Source organism: Pterocles gutturalis, unplaced genomic scaffold (assembly GCF_000699245.1).
Source record: "Pterocles gutturalis isolate BGI_N339 unplaced genomic scaffold, ASM69924v1 scaffold13278, whole genome shotgun sequence".
NCBI classification, from domain to species: domain Eukaryota; kingdom Metazoa; phylum Chordata; class Aves; order Pterocliformes; family Pteroclidae; genus Pterocles; species Pterocles gutturalis.
The window spans coordinates 84182-96266 of NW_010120737.1; the positions used below are offsets into that span (position 1 = coordinate 84182).

Consider the following 12085-nt stretch of genomic DNA (forward strand, 5'->3'; position numbering starts at 1 on the left):
GTTGGCTTTTTTTTTTTTTTTTTAAGTGTGCTGAAGTTCATGGGATCTGTCTCGGCAGATTAAGTACCTCGCATTGATAGTAGTGATCTCTTGTAGAAATATTTGTCTGGGATTGTGGAATTCTGGCTTTACCCCATTCACATACCTAAAAGGATGGAAATTCTTATTTGCTTTCAATCAAAGGCTACATTAAAACTTAAAAAAAACCCAAAAAACCCCCAAAAAAACAAAAAAAAAAACCAAACCAAACCTACTGTGAAGTTAGCGGGGAACAGGAAGATTTTGCAGAATGGCTTTGGAAAGAGTCTGTTGGTTGAACATAATATTCCAGAGTGAAGTTGAATGGTTGGACTGTGCTGATTTCTTGAGGACAGTCACCTTTTCAGATGGATAGCACCCTGCAGATGGTGGCAGATTGTACCCTCCTCCACTCCTGCCAGGAGCCTGTGCTCACTGACAGAATAAAAACAGTAAGGACGAAGCTATCCGTAAGAGTTGATGAATCTCTTGCCTTTAAAATTGAAGCGCTTTGTGCCAGGGAAAATATCTATGAATATATTTATAGTAATAAACAGTGTAGTCTCAGCTCCTTCACTGCAAGCGAGGAAATTGCTGTTCCACCAAGTCTGTGAAAGTGGAGTCTACTTTTAGATGCTTTGAAATGGTAGTCTCTTTTTTTTTTTTCTTCCTGAGATTTAAAAATATCTGAAGTGCAGATTTGAGAAATCTGTACATTAATTGACATGGAGATATTCTATACAGACTATCCAAAGCTGGTAGCTGATGGCTGGAACAGGTAGACCGGGACAATTTTCCTGCTGTCTGATGTTAATATTTGGTGACTTTATATCAGATAGGGCTGGGATAACCGGGAAGTGCTGTGCAATGGTACCAGGTTGGTACCTTTGCAGAAAGTTAACTGTCCCAGCCAAAACCAGGACAGTTCTGCGTGCAGCATCTCATCCAAGGTGGATTTAACATCAGGCTGTAGCAGGATCCTGCAGACCCCACCCCGCATCTCCCAGGTCTCTGGGGAGACAGGGACACCCTGATGTGTCTTATTCTCCATGGGTTGGAAACCCTGATCTGTCCTGTTGGGGCTGGAGGTAGTGCTGGGGAGGAGAAGGTGTTGGATGCCCACCACCAAATACCTTCTGATCCAAGCAGGGAGGAGATCACCCACGGGAGGTGTTAAAGCTCTTGAGTGGAGGCTGAGCTGGCCCCTGCCTTAGGAGGCAGAAGTGGGCATGGTTGGGACGCTGGCGTTCAACCCACCTTTGTGGTAAGTGGTGTTTGCTGGGTGGACGTTTGGCGTTGAACGGGAGCAGGTGTATATCTAGGTTTGCCATCTTGCCCTGAGTAAGACTGAGTAATCCTTCAGACGACCAAGGTGCAACAAGTGATCAGGACGTAGGATACTTGTTCTGCTTCTGCTGCAAGTGCGTGCTTGAGCTTGTCTGTAATTGGACTTTGTGGTTATTTTCGGTGTACTCCAATGAGCTGATTTTGAAGCTTGTTACAGAAGAATGGAATGAAAAACAACATTAAATATGGATATTTTTGGCTTAAAAGGAAAAGTACACATCCAAAGTGGACTGTACAGGTTATTTCTTTAACGTGCTGATTCTTTCCCTTCTATCTTATTTTTCTTCACTTAAAAGGTGCATCTGGCTGGGGGACAGTGGAAAGGCTGGCTGGGGGGGGTTCTGACTTTCCTTGCCCACAGGGGGAAGCAAGTCTCCTGAAATGGCGAGCTGTTCCTTTTTGCTGTGATTATGTCAGACCATTTTCAGTGAGTTTTATCTCTTTGATCTAATGGATAGGTTACCACAGACCTTAGATTACTTGCCTTTACATGTAAAGGGTTATTTTATTACCATGGATTTCCAAAATTATGGATCTTTTAAATTTTGCGCAGATGAAGTCATTAGAGTCTGGTGAAGAGACTGAGGATTGTCATGTTTAGTAGGAATTACGTTATCCTCCCACTGCGAAGAATTAAGGAAAACAATGGCATGGGAAACAGAACACAATACTTTTACGATTTGGCATTTGAAAAGTAGCACGTTGGCATTTGGATATTAATCGGTAAACACCTTGAGGATCACAGTGTTTCCTGTTTTAATGCATCTTAGGCATTTGGCTTCTAGAATAACTTCCTAGTAATATCTTAAAGGTTGCTCTTCTTACAATTAGTGTTACTTTTACCTTGATGTTAACCAGAGTGGGATCTGTTGGATTTATCTTTACTAGGTTCTGAGTAGGAGAGCAGTATGAAGCTCTTGTAGACGTTACACCTGAGTATCTTCTGAGTCTTGGTGAAATTTTCATGTGGATTATAATGTAAAAGAAAGCTTAAAACCTATCAGCGTTCTTGCTTGCGAGGTGCTGAGCGGTGTGGTCTGCTGCTGGCTTCCGTGGAACTCTGTCCAACCTCTGCCTGACATCTGGACCTGTGGATGTCCCTGGAGTCATCAGTGTGGTCAAGGGCGTGAAGGAGGGTTATGGTTCCAGATGGGTCAGCCTCATCTCTAACTGGACATCAGCCTGACCTCATTTCTACTGCATCAAAAGCAAGAAGTCAGGATTATGGCAAATTAAATAGGTACAAGACCATGCTGAAGGTGTCTATGCATTATATGACTCCCTGGCAATGCAAGGTGGCTAACTTGGATATTAGATGTAGTAGTAGTAGTAGTAACAATAAAAATAATAACAATAACAGCCCCAAACCAACCTTATATCAACAGGACTGGATTGGCTTTCATCTAAATGGGTATTTTCTTGATTATAGCTGCAGGCCAAAAACTAGCATACTTAGAGCCCAACTCTAAAATATATTTATATTTATTTATTATCTTCTCCCCTTCTATCCTTTATTCTGCCTGTGGAGATCTGCAGCATTTTATTTTTACCATCCACCTTTAAAGTATGAGTAAATAGTGCTTAAATACTAGGTTGGTTTTTGTTGAATTCGATAGGCAGTTGCAATGCACTGTATTTTTACAGCAGTTGCAGTCGATTCCAATTGAAACCATAATTGGTATTTCGACTTGATAGCTGCTGTAAATCTCAGAGAAGGGAAGGATGCTCTCATTTTGTTAGGCTGCTTCTCTTTCGGATGCATAGTGCATCTTCCAGCTCTCTGGGCTAATTAAAATGCCATTACAGTACATGTGGTGCTACAATACAGTCTAGGGAGACTTCCAAAAATAGATTCTTGAGTGCAGACAAATTAGAGAGGAAATATACGCTGAGCATTTTCTCATAGGTTTAAAGAGAAATAATCCATTTGCTGCCTTAATTGCTTTCTTGTAAATGTTGAAGACTTTTTTTTTCTGTAAATTTCAAATGAGTAGACAAATAAATAATAGGTCCATGATAATTACTATTCTCATTACTAATATTTGAGCTTGTTGTTACATGCCATAGCCGTTAATATGCAAATCAGGATGATTTAGTGGACTGTGCTTAACGGTTCAGGGACAGAGACTTTTATTCCTCAACAGTCCTGTTTTAGCCGCCTGGTATCCCAAGGCTACAGGGTTGGTGCGTGGTCTGTTTTTAGAAATACAGCAATACGGTTGGCCAGAACCACCCCAAATCCTGCCAAGAAGTAACGCGGGTAAGTACTGTTCAGCAAAACAACCCCCAACTTGTGTATAAAATACAAGATACTTTTTATAATATGGCTGTGGTACATGTGTACTGATAGCGGGGGAAAAAAAATAGATGTTCTTGCGCCTGGAAGAGCTCTGTGAAATTGTCGTGGACTTACACATGGAACGGAGACGGCGTGTAACTCCCTGGGCAGTGCTGGTAAGAGTGAGGAGATCTTGATTTTGATGGTGTGTACCTCCCCATCAGCTGGTGACAGCAGCCTGGTGACAGGGGGCGAGGTAGACCCCAGGGCAGCCTTCATCAGAGGGAAGGAGCTGGAGGAAGGGGAAGGTAAGAAGAAGGGCAGCTCGTGCCTGCGATGGGAAGCCCCGTGCAGAGGATGAGCTCTGTGGAGCGTAGCAAACGATGCTGCCAAGGTACGCAGGCTGGGGAGGGCTGTTTTGAAGCTTGCTGTGGGACTGTGGTCAGTGCAGCCCCCACACACAAGTCCCCATTAGGGGCGGGAGTGTGTTAGGTGAACTGGAGGGCATTTTGAGTGTATCCCAAAAAAAATCCAGGCTGGGTGGTAAGGCTGTTTCATGATGCAACCAAAAATACAGGACGTGGGAAACTCTGGGAAGTGGGGTAGCTTGAGCTGGCCAAGCACGGACCAGCTCAGCTCCTGAGTGAAGATACCTGTGAGGCCGGCTCTGACTTTGAGCTTTTCTATGAAGGGCAGCATCATTCTGTTGAAGTGTCTTTCAGTTGTGCTGTGAAGCAGACAGGAAGGTGGCGTGGCTGGAGAGAAGGGGAATGGATCTCCCTCTCTTCTTCACGGATCTCCCTCTCTTCTTCACGGATCTCCCTCTCTTCTTCACGGATCTTCCCCTCTATTTGTGAGGCAAGTTCACAATTGTTTTACTAGAGCAGTGAGGAGAACAAGGGAGTAGTTTGCTTGATGCCAACTACAACTTCAGGGGTCATTGATCCAGAAACATCCTCTTTCTCCGTAGTATCCTTAGCAAAAGCTTAATTTTGAATGTGGATGCACACTCTTGAAAGGATGTGGTTGGGATAGGCTCTCAGATGCCAGCTGATGGCTATTTATCCCAGGCTTACTGTCGGCTGCCTTGTCTTGCCTGAGGCTTTTTATCGATTGGGCGCTGGGAAATTACAGCTTCTTTCTATTTCAGCTTGGAAGGCACGGGGGCAAGCTTTTGAGCTGTATCCTCCTGGCAAAAAGATCGCCAAAATAATCTGGTAACTGCCTTGCAAGTGGTTTGCAAAGAAACAATTGTCAAATTCATCACCAGTCATTTAGGAACTGTCGCAGATGTCTTATTGGGATGTGTTATTGCTCAGCAGTTTTCCTCTGCACTCCTTTTCCATAGCTAGAAACTGGAAATATATAAACAAGAAGCTCTAGGTCCTACTCGGTTTTCGAGAACAGTACAGTCCATTGGAGGTTTTGCAATTTGTGTGCCAAGCCCACCCCGAAACCAGCTTGGAAAGGAACCCGAAGCTGTGAGCAGTAAGTGGCAGTAGCTGCGCCTTGCGGAGGACATGGACTGGCAGCTCGATGGCAAGGTCTTAGGTTTTAGGTCTTGTTGCTTACAGGGGGCATAATTCCCTGCCTTCTCAGATATATCTGATTGCTGCCATGTAGCCAAGCGTTGGCCAGAAAGCATATGACTAAAGAAGACCAGACTTGGATTTGGTTGAGAGGTCTCAAACTCCCTGAAAAAGTCTTGGGGCCACTGTAACGTCTTCCCTCAACTGAGAACAGGCTGATGTTGGGAAAACCACGGAATTCTGCAGACCCTCTGTCTCTTTTTTTAAAATCTTTTCTCTGAGGTTTCTCCTTGATTGCCTACAATTCATCTTCTGGTGTTGAATCTAAAACTGAGGGCAGCACTTAGACCACAGAGGCTTTCAGGTCCCTAAATAATGACCTCCTTGTGTATCGCATCCCAGAATGAACTTGTGTCTTCTGCATCGGTGCCAAACAGCGGATGCTCAGTTTTGTGAAGTGCTTTGGCTCTTCTTTGTTGTATCCTTGCTTTTCCAGGTACTTCTTGTCTCGTAATTGTACATTTGACCATTATTATTACTGTCGTCATCATCATCATGCAGGTGGTAGGGTTTTACTCATTTGTCATTGAACCTCTCCTCCATCCATTTCATCCATTTTCCAACTTGTCGTTGAATTCTGCATCTCGTGCTCCAAAGGGGGATCTCTGTGGTCTGAGGGCACTCCCGAGTTTTAAATACACCTTTACCCTTCTCACCAGTAATTCTGAACTGCCGCAGTACACTGGATAGAACAGATCCAGAAGCAGATGATGAGTGGGCTTTTTAAACCAGGTGTGTGCCTTGCTTTAGGGCGACTCGTGCAGACCTGATTTTCTTACTGACCTGCCCCATGTAGCCTCTCAGTGTGGGCTGTTGGTTTTTAGTTTTTTTTTTTTTTCGTTTAGTTGGTTTTTTAAAAAATTGAGTAAAAGACAAACCTTTGCCAGTTTACCTGCCCAACATAGTGACAGAGAAACAAATTGTTTTCCAGCCTTCGACTTCACTTTCATCCAAGCGTCTTTGCTTTTTCCTGTTACCTGATTTTTTTGGTTCTGAGTCTTGAAATTGTCCTTTCTTTTGGGAAAATCAAATCCTCGGCAACAGTGCCAATTTTCTGCACCTCTTCCTGCTGCCTTTCTCAAAATTGTACTTGTACGGCTCCGTGGGACTTTTCCTCTACTCTGGGTGTCCTTTAAAGATAATTGTTGGTGGTTCATCACTTAAGGAGTTCAAGGTGATTTGCATCAGGTTGAAAGATCTGAACACATGGAAAACTATTTAAATAACCTCTTCGTTCCCAGTTCTGCCCTGCATTTTTAAACTTGTCAGAGTTAATTATAATAAAGCTGCTTACAGTTTGCTGTGAGAGGCTCCCTGAATGCTTCAACCTTCTGTTTTTCTTTTCTTCGTGGGTTTTTTTTTTTTTTTTGTAAGTAATGAAGCTGTACTTCCCTGCCCGCATCTCTTTTCATTTTACCTTGGATGTTCTTGATTTTGCTGGTTCATTTTTTTTGGAGGGTTTTTATCCATGCTGGTTTCGATCCTATTCTGCAGTGTACTGTAGCTGTCTTGTCTTCATTTTGCTAATTCCAACATGTTGAAATCCTTAAAACCTGCCTACTTCCAAACCTGACCTGGTTATATGTTATAAAGTAACTTAAACAACTCTTTGGAACAGACTAGGATAAAAATAAAGTGTTCAAGTTCCCATCAATGAATAATGTCTTCATCTTATTAATTAATGAGTGAAATACCCATCTGAGTGAAATACCCATCTGGAAATGAAGTTACGCTAAATGTTCTCTAACTTGAGCCAGAAATCAGCCAGGCTGGTGTCTGCCTTCTTCCAGGCTCGATGGCCGGTGCCATTTGTCTTTCCCTTGCGAGGATCTTGGGCATTGTTTCATTGCCGGCTGCCCTCAGCACTGGGATTAATCTGCCCAGTTCCCTCTCCCTGGTATAGCTGGGACAACTCACTCCTGCTGTTTTCTGATATTTTTGGTGAAATCATTAGATTGATTCACCCTGAACCAATTCAAGAGGACACTTCCTTGACAATTATTTTTGGTAGCTTAGGAAAAACTTGGCTAGTAGAGAGCTCGAAAGTATTTTGCAGGCAATCTGGTTTGTCTCAGTGCTGTTCAAAGCAGGGTTTGTGGTTTGTAAGAATCAAATCCTGATTATATGGTTTGACCTCTTTGCACTTTTTTTTTGCCTGTCCATGGCAGTAAGACAAGCTGCTTCCCATCCCTGTCGACTTTTTGGGGAGCTGCAGAAGCAGCCCTGGGATCCCTTCTAGGCAGTAACAGGGATAAAACTGTCTGTGGCACGGCTGCTTTTAGTGTCTTTTGAGTTGTGGTTTGATTTGTTCTGTGTTTGTTATTTTTTTGGTTTTTTTTTTTTTTTTGTTAATTGCTAAAGCTTTCTCTGTAGATACACGATGAAGCTGGAGAGGACAGGAGCTGAATACTTTGTAAAGGTAGGAGGAGGGGGTGAAACTTTTTTGTAACGAAGCTGCTGGCATTCATTTTGGCGTTTGCAGACCCAGACCACTCTTGGTGCTTTCTGAGCATTGGCATAAACCGTCGTGCTTTTCCCTTGTCATGCGAAGGTCAATTATACATCGATTTGTTTAGGAGGCAGTCCCCAGTAACGGAGGTAAGATGAAAACCCAGTGCAGCGGTAGCAGAAAACACACTTTTCTGGAGGCTTAGATCCCCCCAGGTGACCAGTTTATCTTCAGTGTGATGGGGCAACTGGATGTGTGCAGCAATGCTGCCGAGTATGCAAAACATCAGGATTTTTTTTTCTCTCTCTTAAAGTTTTATAGAGCACAAAATCACAGCCTAGGACCCCAGCCCCCTCCATCTTTCAGTGGGCAGTTCTGGTTTGTTTTTTTTTTTCCTTAAACAGAGAATTCTTTAAGAGTTTGACATCAATTTTGCTCTTCTGTTTGAGGGAAGGACTCAATCAAAGCAAGCGCTTTGAGCAGTATCCTGGCATTTTGAGTGTATAGATTTTAGTGCTTGATCAGAATTGGATGTAGCACAGTTATGATGTAGAGCCTTCCTTCCACTGAGCCTTGCAGAAAGTTGAAGGTTTTCGGTTGGTTTGGTTTTTGTTTTTTTTTTTTTGTCTGTATTGTGTTGGCTGTAGATATTATGCTTCATTAAATGCAGTTGTATTTTAACTCCCACTGAACTGATCACCTAGTGTCTTGAAAAGATTTCTTTGCTGCTTGTAGCATCTTATTGCAGAAGGCTGGGGAGACAACAGGAATGTTTGACTGCTTCAAGAGGTGAGGTGATGTATTCTGATTTTTTTTTTTTTGCTTTGTTTCAGAGCTCAAAAGCCAAGCTAAGCCTGCACATATGACAAAGGTTTGAGTCTAAGATGCTCAGTTTTTTGTCACGTACAGCTCATTGATGGTATGAATTATTGCAGCTTTGAGTAACACAAATGCTGTGCAGCCACCGCAATCTAGAGCAAAAGAGTTCACATCCCAAGTAGCTGACCCCGTGTAGGACTGTGATTTTGAGGAATCTATTTTGATAGCAAGTGGTGTCTGAAACCAGACAGACTCTGCCTGCATTGACGGAGGGGGCCAGAGCAGGAGTTTTTGGCTGTTGGGAAAGGACAAAACTTGAGTTCTAGCTTGGAAAAATCTTGTTACAGAGCACGGGCTTCTTTTCAGTACATGCCCCTTCTGCAGTGAGCCGTAGCAGCTGTATGAAATGAGCTTGCCCTATCTCCAAGGTCCTGGGTTTTTCACTGCTGCTCGTGTTGTGTAGTAACAGAGAAGGTGTGAGCGTGGGGAGCAATGGAGCAGAACGTGTGTTTGTTTGCAGATACCTCAATTAAAACAAAACAACACCCCAAACTCCTCTAGATGCTAGAAAGCCGGTAAATGGAAATGGCTTCAACATTGCTTTGCTTCTCGGCATTTTATTAACCGTGGGGATGCCAGGGATGCTTGTTCCCGCTGCAGGGCTCCTTGGGGTACCTGTCTGCAAGTTGCTCAAGAGAGGAGGGTGCAGAGGGTGGGAAAGAAGGGAGTGGGTTACCAGGAGCAAGTAGGGTAAAATGATGATGGTCTGGACATACCAGCCCAAAGGGTTTTATGAAAAAAAAATACGGTATTTTGCTTTGTTGTAAGTGCCAGGTACATGCATTTAGTGTGCTGGGGGTGGGACAGCTTACCCCTCAGGAGGAGACAAGCAATGTGCCAACTTATGTGGGTACGTCTTATTTTAACCTTTTAAAATCAATATTAGTACCTTCTTTTTTTTTTTTTCACAAATTGAGATTTATTTTTTAAATCACTGAATACAGCAAATCCAGAACCGCGGTCTTACGTAGTTTGGTTTCACTGCCAGTGTTGAAGGTGTCAGTGCTGTAAAAGATATTCTTCAACGTTCTTCTGTGATTAGCCCATTACTCATTTTGAAACAAAGATTAAAGAGTGTTGCTTTGTGTTTTCTTTTAAATTAGTTGAAAAATGTAGGTCCTTTATTTCTTAGAATTGGGAAAAAAAAAAAAAATCCTTAAAAGTCCCCACTAACCAGCATTTTTGTTAGTGATCTCTGACGCACTGGTGAGACTGAAAATTCCCAACAGTGGGGAGGAAGTCTGCAGGAAACAAAATAAAAGGTCTTTCGGTTTGGCTGGTTTTGGGTGCCGTCCGTGGTGTCTGGGCAGCAGGGTGAGCCTGCCGAAATAGCTGGTGCTGCAGAGTCACCCTAGAAATGGGTGGGCTCTTGTTCTCTGCCAGCAGCTTTGTGTCACTGGAGGTGCGGGTTCAATACCTCACTTGTTCAAGTCTGCTGGATTTAGCATGAGAAAGAGCACCTTCCCTCCAACGGCCTCGCTGAAAATGTTTGGTTTTTATCAAAATCAACCCAGGTTTGGCTCCCAGAGCCCCTGGGCTGCTGGTCCAAGGCTCTGTTTTGTAGGTGGGTCCTTCTCTGAAGGCACATCTTCATCTGAGATAGCTCAGCGGAGAAGCTGGGAATGCTCCGCTCCCCAGGAGAACGCAGGAGCTCCCGGGGCTGTACTCGCCTCTCCCCGCTGCCTGCTCCCTTTGCAAAAACTTCCCCCCCGCGGAGCCACAGCATGTGTCAGAGCGGGTACGCGTGCCGTGCCGCCGGGAGACCTGCTGCTTCGTTGCTAGGAGAACCCAGCAGAGTGATATATACATATATATTTTTTTTTATTTTTTTTTTTTCTTTTAAGCTGCTGGCAGGGTGAAGGGATGAGTTCTGGGAGCTGCTCAGGGTCCCTGGTTTGATGCTGGTGTGTTCAGCACAGAAACATAGGGAAGGCTTCAGCAGCAAGTAGGGGTGCAGTTTGCCAGGGGGTTCAGAAATCACAACTAAGGGCTGATATAGCAAATGCCTGTTGTGTAGAAACAACAAGGCTGTAAACCCCTTTAGCAGCCGGGGAGGGTCATATTTTTTTGCTCTTTGATCTGCGGTAGCCACTGGGTTGTAAATCTGGAGAGGCTGATGGCTGGCTGTTATTTAAAATAGTGATGTTTCACTCGACCCCTTCAATCCAGTTCCCTCCTCATTTATTGCCGTTTGCTGCTCCTTGTGCTGGTGAAGCTCAGCTGGCCCAGTGTCATCCCACCAGCACCGTGAGTTGGCTGCTCCAGTACAGCAAGCCCAGGCGGTCTCTTGGCTCTAAAACCAAAAGCAAAAAAAAAAATAAATTTATAATGTGGATAATCTATATTACTTGCTCGAGAAGGAGACCTCAGCATGGTTATAGTTTAATTTATTGACTTACTGCCTGGGGCTGCGGTCATCCTTGGGTATGGTCGCTGGAGGCAAACCCATGTGAGCGATGGAGAAGACCCAACTGCGCTTGCTCTCCAGAAACCTGGAATGGAGAAAGTAAGGAGAAGAAAAAAAATGATTTTTTTAAAATTATTTTGTGTGTTTTTTAACATTCCACTGACATCTTAACGTTTTTATAACAGTGTCTTTGAGAGAGATGGGGTGGCTTCTTTGATGTCTGCAGACAGGGTTTGGCTTGATCCTATCTGTGCCCAGGGAGCAGAAAGGTGTTAGAAGAGAACCAGGGAGACAGAACTGGTGAAGCTGGAGATAGTTACAGTGGAGCAAATGGGTTTGGGATTAGTTTTCTGTATTCAAGTATTCCTGAAAAAATAATTTAGCATTTTTTTGCTTCAGCTTTTATTAGAGGGGGCAGATGGGAGGGGGATGGGGGGCTAGAAAATCAGGTCTGGCAGTCTAGAGCAGTAGGAATTGTGTGCTGCTGTTTTAACTTTACCTGAATGCAAGATACAATCTTTGAAATATTTTAAACAGAGAACTGCTTCAGCAAGATAGATTTCTGCATATCATTTACAAAGTATGTTTTTAATGCCTTTCTGAAATCCAAACTTATGCAAAATGGGGCTTGTTGTGCATGTCTCTGCATTTTAATCTCCTGCAGTGATTTGTCAGTTTTCCTTAACATCTCCCTGGCATATTACAGCCATTCTGCAACTTCGCTTCGCAGGGCTGCGTTTCTGTCCTAACTCCCGCAGTTCTCCGAGCAAGGAATGAATTGCAATTTAGTTACGGTATGGTAAGGTTTATAAGCTGATATGCCTATTTCTTTGGATTGATATTGGTACCAGTTGTGTATTTAGAGACCAGGAAAACCTGAGTGCAATTCGGGCTACGGCATCTTTTATTTCATGTTTTAGTGTAAGCGGTTGTTATGCAGCTGTCCTTTTAATGTTCTTATTTCCACTGATCTGTGCTACCTGTGTGTTTCTGTTTTACATGAGCAGCTGGAACACCTCCTGAACAAGGGGACGGGCTGAGAGAGTTGGGGGTGTGCAGCCTGGAGAAGAGAAGGCTCCGGGGAGACCTTCCAGCACCTTCCAGTGCTGAAAGGGGGC

The 12085-nt window shown here is 43.8% G+C and overlaps 1 protein-coding gene across 1 annotated transcript in view; it reads left to right on the forward strand.

Annotated features, from left to right (window-relative positions):
* Window positions 1-12085, forward strand: part of HDAC4 (histone deacetylase 4) — a gene marked incomplete at its 3' end in the record, with an annotated part of 179911 nt that overhangs the window by 59467 nt on the left and 108359 nt on the right. The window lies entirely within an intron of this gene.